The following is a 6,708-nucleotide window of genomic DNA, read 5'->3' as shown; positions in this document are numbered from 1 at the left end:
TCGGGACTCCTCGCCTGCGCTTGCCTCTTTAGCACCAAAGAGGAAATGAGGACACTGTGCGCGCTGGTGCCCGCCTGGCGCCCTCCTGGCTCCAGTCGTCATGGCCTACGTCACGGGAACCTCGCGAGGTGCCCCTTGCCTTGATCTCTCCGCCCCTCGCGAGCCAGCCTGGTGAGGCCGCCCCCGAGGAGGTCTTGTGTCGTCCGCCTTGCGAGGCTTGGCCCCTCGCGAGGGTCTTGAGTGTTTGCTGGTGAGGATGGGCCGTACAGGGCCGCTGGTGGAGCCACGCCGTGGGCCGCAGGCAGGCAAGTCTGGGGACCCCCGTTCCCAGGACGTCGACAGTAGCCCCCGGGCCCAAGGCGCGCTCAGACTTGGCTTCGAGGCGAAGCCAATGGGCAAGTGCGGATCGCCGTGGGCCCCAACAGCCTGCGGCCCCGCTTGACGCGTGGCGATTGATTGGACGTGGGCGTCTCTGCTTCCCCACGCAGCCTTGATATCCGCCTGGCTAGGTGGCCACGGTGATTTACATAGTTATCCCCCATTTCGTGGCGACGCGCCCCTCCTACTCTCCTGCCTTTCCGAATCAGCAACCTCCTCTTCCAATCTACCCCGAGCTCGGCCCTCCTTATCGCCATGGCGCCTCAGAAAATGGAGAAGGGAAAGAAGAAGTCTCAGTCTTCAGCCGGGCCACCCCCGGCCATTGAGCCCAGTGTGGGCCGGTCATTGGTGCTCAACCAGGAGGCCATGGAAAAGGTGTGCCCCGCGCTCGCCGCTGACTTCAACGAATGGGGGGAACGGCTGCCTGGCTTGCATCCCGCGCGTCCGTCGACAGGACAGCCACTGATGTCCAATTCTTCATCGACGCCTTGTGGGATGGCCTGATTCCTCCCTTCTCCGCCTTCTTCAACGCCGTGCTCTCCCACTATCATATCCATATGTTGCACCTGGGTCCCCAATCAGTCGCCCTTCTTGCTGTCTTCGCCTTCGTCTGCGAGGCTATGGTGGGCATTGCTCCTTCTGTGGCTCTACTACACCATTTCTTCTTGCTGCACCTAACCGATCCTCGGCAAAGCTCGAGATGCCTGAGCTTCCAAGCCGTGGCTACGACGGCCGGCTCAGGAATTGACTTTGAGCTCCCACCGTCTGCGAGCGGGTTTCGAACACGATGGGCGTATGTGGATGTTGGCGTGCTCAGCCTCCTGCTCTCGCCGCCGTCAGCGCCCGCCTTTCCTAGCTCCGGCTGGGGCCACGAGAAGCTTGCGGACTCCTGCCTTGTCTTTGTCTGGCTCCGGTTGAAGAGGCTGAAAGATCTTAGTGTGACTGCGCCCATGGTGGTGAAGGAGTTCCTCCGACGCCGTGTGCCCCACTCTAGCGCCATTCCCGGCCGATGTGGGCCCTGTCCGGCGGCCAGGATTGCATGAGGCTTCAGGAGTCGGGCCTTTCGCCCGAGGCACGAAGAACGATGCTCGAGGTCCTGACGGACGACCCCTCGCCACCCGATATGCCGCAGGATGGCTGTCTTTTGTACTGCTGCTCAAACAGGGTGGAGTTCGCGAGGCAGATGCACGCCTTCGATGAACGGGGGTTGTGTCCAGTCAGCCTTGAAGAGCCCTGTGAGAACCCTGTCTCCGTGGTCCCCCTCCTTGCCACCAGCGCCGAACTCACCCCGAGAGTGGATGCAGGGGGCGAGCACAGCTGGAGGCCGGGGGCGCTGGCGCTGACGCGTCAACGCTGTGCAAGGCTCCCAAGGTGCCATCTCCGGGAGCCCGTGACTCTTGTCCTGGGGTGACAGCTGAGGCGGCGACGCAATCCGCTGCTCCTGAGGCCGAGGCTTCCGTGGTCTCAGCAGATCATCGTGAGGCGGAGCCCGAGGGCTCCCCTCAGCCCGACACTCACGAGGCCGCCTCATCGAGCGCCTCGCCAGCCGCACCCTGCGCTGGTTGCCGCATCCAACACTTCGGCCGGCTCCGTCTGGACTTGGACATGCTCCGCGAGAGGAAAGTGTCTCCAAGCTGCAACAGTGGTGCCGTCCAGCTGTTGAAGCATAGGAAGTATATCGCCATAGACGAGTGTGTAGCTTATCTTTGTAATTTCTTGAGTGCTGCTTCTACTCCTGACGGTGGCTCCTCAGGGTCCCTTCTGCTAGGGCCATGAAGTCTCCTGGGAAGCATCCTCCTCCTGCCTCGAATCCCCCGCTGGCCTTGGGCGCCCCAAGGCTGCGTGCCGCACCCGGCGCGAGGTCGGCCGGAGAGGCAAGCATGCTAGCCCGGCGCCTCGAGCCCGCGCCTTTTCTGTCTCTCCTTCGTGGCCTCGTCTGGGGCCAGGCAAGCATGCCAAGGGCTCCCCCTCTGGTTGTGGATGGCGGCTGGATGGCTTCGATCCTGGCTTCTACTTCGAGCAGTGGGCCCTCACCCATCCAGGCCTCCGCCGTGGCCCAGACGGTGATCGGGGAAGCGCCAGCCCCCAGCCCCCTGCTGGGAGGGAGCGAGCCGCTTCGGGCCCCTTCAGGAACCCCTACTGCGGGAGATGGGCCTGGTTGCGCACTCAAGCTTGCGCGCGAGCGGAGTGTCGTACGCCACGAGCTCTTTCGGGAGGCGATGGGCGCGATGCGCTGGCTTGGTGGAGAACTCGCGGATGTTGACATGCGCCTTGAAGCCGAGGGTCTCCGCCTGGCAGAGGTGTGGCATCAATTGAAGGTAGCCATCAACTTCGGGCATCTCCAGCGTGAGCACGCCAACACGGAGGCCGAGGCATCCCTGGCAACCTCCCGCGAGGCCAGCGCCCGACCATTGGAGGAGGCCAGGGAGGCCGACCGTCGCCGTGCGATTGCCGAGGAGCACATGCAGGAGCTCCTGGCCTTGAACGCCTCTTTGGAGCAGCAGGTGGAGGCGCGCAGGGCCACCCTAGCGTCGATGAAGGGGACACCTGCCGAGGAGGAAGAGATCCGGAAGCGCGAGGAGACGCTGGCGCTGGAAGCCACGGATCGCAGCCTTGAGCTTGAGAGGTTGGAGACGAGGGAGCGCCAGGTTGCCCAAGCGGAGGATGCCACTAACGCGCGCGAGGCGAGGATCCAGAAGGAGGTCGACAGCAGGGTGGCGGAGGCTCGCACTAACCTCGACAACAGGTATGGCATGAAACCGGAGCTTGTGGGAGCTAAAGCTGATGGCCGGGGTTCCGCCTTGAGGTCGAGGTTGGCAGAGGCGCAGCAGCGCGAGAAAGTTGCCGCTGCCGCCCTGATCTCTGTGCAGGCCGAACTAGCCTCTGCCCGCGCCGAACTGCTCCCACTCTAGCAGTGGGTCACCGCCGCCGAGTCCCTCGTGCAGCAGAGTAGGGAGGAAGCGCTTTGGCGGCAGACGCTGGAGCGCGAGCACGCCCCCATGCTCCAAGGCCTCAGGATCGGAGCCTACGCGGCGCTGGGCAACATCTGCGACAAACATGCCCCTCATCCCCACGCGAATGATTATGCCAGTCACCTCCGCTTTTTCACTGATGTGGTGACACGCCTGGAGAACCGATCCGAGAGGGCCCGCGAGCTTGTTGAAGAGAGGAGTCGTGGCCTGCTCGGGCGCGTTTTCTCCCGCGTCTTCAGCCACCTCCAGAACATCTACCCCGACTTCTATTTCGACGTCGCCATTGCCCCTGTACCCGAGGCCATCCGGGGCAACCTGGCTCGCTGGGTGGAAGTCAATGTGGATGCTCTAGTCAGGGCCTTCACCTCCGAGGACGACGCGGTGGTGGTCGCGGCGGATGAAGGTGATGTGGTCGTTGATGGTGAGGTGCTACCTCTTGAGCATGCGTTGGTTTTCCCTTGAAGAGGAAAGGGTGATGCAGCAAAGTATCGTAAGTATTTCCCTCAGTTTTTGAGAACCAAGGTATCAATCCAGTACGAGGCCACACGCAAGTACAAACAAATAAGAACCTTGCAACCAACGCGATAAAGGGGTTGTCAATCCCTTCACGGCCACTTGCAAAAGTGAGATCTAATAGATATGATAAGATAATATTTTTGGTATTTTTATGATAAAGATTAAAAGTAAAGATTGCAAAATAAAAATAGATTGGAAACTTATATGATGGAAAATAGACCTGGGGGCCATAGGTTTCACTAGTGGCTTTTCTCAAGATAGCGTAAGTATTACGGTGGGTGAACAAATTACTGTCGAGCAATTCATAGAATAGTGCATAGTTATGAGAATATCTAGGCATGATCATGTATATAGGCATCACGTCCGCGACAAGTAGACCGACTCCTGCTTGCATCTACTACTATTACTCCACACATCGACCGCTATCCAGCATGCATCTAGAGTATTAAGTTCATAAGAACAGAGTAACGCATTAGGCAAGATGACATGATGTAGAGGGATAAACTCAAGCAATATGATATAAACCCCATCTTTTTATCCTCGATGGCAACAATACAATACGTGTCGTTTCCCCTTCTGTCACTAGGATCGAGCACCGCATGATTGAACCGAAAGCTAAGCACTTCTCCCATTGCAAGAAAGATCAATCTAGTAGGCCAAACCAAACTGATAATTCGAAGAGACTTGCAAAGATAACCAATCATACATAAAATAATTCAGAGGAGATTCAAATATTGTTCATAGATAATCTTGATCATAAACCCACAATTCATCGGATCTCGACAAACACACCGCAAAAAGAATTACATCGAATAGATCTCCAAGATGATCGAGGAGAACTTTGTATTGAGATCCAAAGAGAGAGAAGAAGCCATCTAGCTAATAACTATGGACCCGGAGGTCTGAGGTAAACTACTCACACATCATCGGAGAGGCTATGGTGTTGATGTAGAAGCCCTCCGTGATCGATGCCCCCTCCGGCGAAGCGCCGGAAAAGGCCCCAAGATGGGATCTCACGGGTACAGAAGGTTGCGGCGGTGGAAATAGGTTTTCGTGGTGCTCCTTGATGTTTTCGGGGTACATAGGTATATATAGGAGGAAGAAGTAGGTGGGTGGAGCTACGAGGGGCCCATGAGGGTGGGGGCGCGCCCAGGGGGTAGGTGTGCCTCCCTGCCTCGTGGCCTCCTCGTTCGTTTCTTGACGTCCACTCCAAGTCCTCTGGATCATGTTTGTTCCAAAAATAACTCTCCCGAAGGTTTCATTCCGTTTGGACTCCGTTTGATATTCCTTTTCTAGGAAACACTGAAATAGGCAAAAAAACAGCAATTTGCACTGGGCCTTGGGTTAACAGGTTAGTCCCAAAAATAATATAAAAGTGTATAATAAAGCTCATTAAACATCCAAAACAGAATATATAATGGCATGGAACAATAAAAAATTATAGATACGTTGGAGACGTATCAAGCATCCCCAAGCTTAATTCCTGCTCGTCCTCGAGTAGGTAAATGATAAAAACAGAATTTTTGATGTGGAATGCTTCCCAACATATTTCTCAATATAATTTTCTTTATTGTGGCATGAATGTTCAAATCCGAAAGATTCAAGATAAAAGTTCAATATTGACATAAAAATAATAATACTTCAAGCATACTAACAAAGCAATCATGTCTTCTCAAAATAACATGGCCAAAGAAAGTTATCCCTACAAAATCATATAGTCTGGCTATGCTCTATCTTCATCACATAAAGTATTTAAACATGCACAACCCCAATGACAAGCCAAGCAATTATTACATACTTTTGAGGTTCTCAAACTTTTTCAATCTTCACGCAATACATGAGCATGAGCCATGGACATAGCACTATATGTGGAATAGAATGGTGGTTGTGGAGAAGACAAAAAGGAGAAGATAGTCTCACATCAACTAGGCGTATCAACGGGCTATGGAGATGCCCATCAATAGATATCAATGTGAGTGAGTAGGGATTGCCATGCAACGGATGCACTAGAGCTATAAGTGTATGAAAGCTCAACAAAAGAAACTAAGTGGGTGTGCATCCAACTCGCTTGCTCACGAAGACCTAGGGCATTTTTGAGGAAGCCCATCATTGGAATATACAAGCCAAGTTTTATAATGTAAAATTCCCACTAGCATATGAATGTGACAACATAGGAGACTCTCTATCATGAAGATCATGGTGCTACTTTGAAGCACAAGTGTGGTAAAAGGATAGTAACATTGTCCCTTATCTCATTTTCTCTCATTTTTTTATTTGGGCCTTTTCTCTTCTTTTTTTATGGCCTCTCTTTTTTTCGTCCGGAGTCTCATCCCGACTTTTGGGGGAATCATAGTCTCCATCATCCTTCCCTCACTTGGGACAATGCTCTAATAATGATGAACAAAATATGACTCTATGTGAATGCCTCCGGCGGGGTACTGGGATATGCAATGAATCAAGAGTGACATGCATGAAGTAATTATGAAAGTGGCTGATGTCTACTACGCAACCTTCTTCTTGTAGACATTGTTGGGCCTCCAATTGCAGAGGTTTGTAGGACAGTAGCAAATTTCCCTCAAGTGGATGACCTAACGTTTATCAATCCGTGGGAGGCGTAGGATGAAGATGGTATCTCTCAAGCAACCCTGCAACCAAATAACAAAGAGTCTCTTGTGTCCCCAACACACCCAATACAATGGTAAATTGTATAGGTGCACTAGTTCGGCGAAGAGATGGTGATACAAGTGCAATATGGATGGTAGATATAGGTTTTTGTAATATGAAATTATAAAAACAGCAAGGTAACTAATGATAAAAGTGAGCACAAACGGTATTGCAATGC

This window comes from Aegilops tauschii, chromosome 1, assembly GCF_002575655.3.
Source record: "Aegilops tauschii subsp. strangulata cultivar AL8/78 chromosome 1, Aet v6.0, whole genome shotgun sequence".
In the NCBI taxonomy this organism is placed as follows: domain Eukaryota; kingdom Viridiplantae; phylum Streptophyta; class Magnoliopsida; order Poales; family Poaceae; genus Aegilops; species Aegilops tauschii.
Note: the sequence above shows the minus strand (reverse complement) of the source record.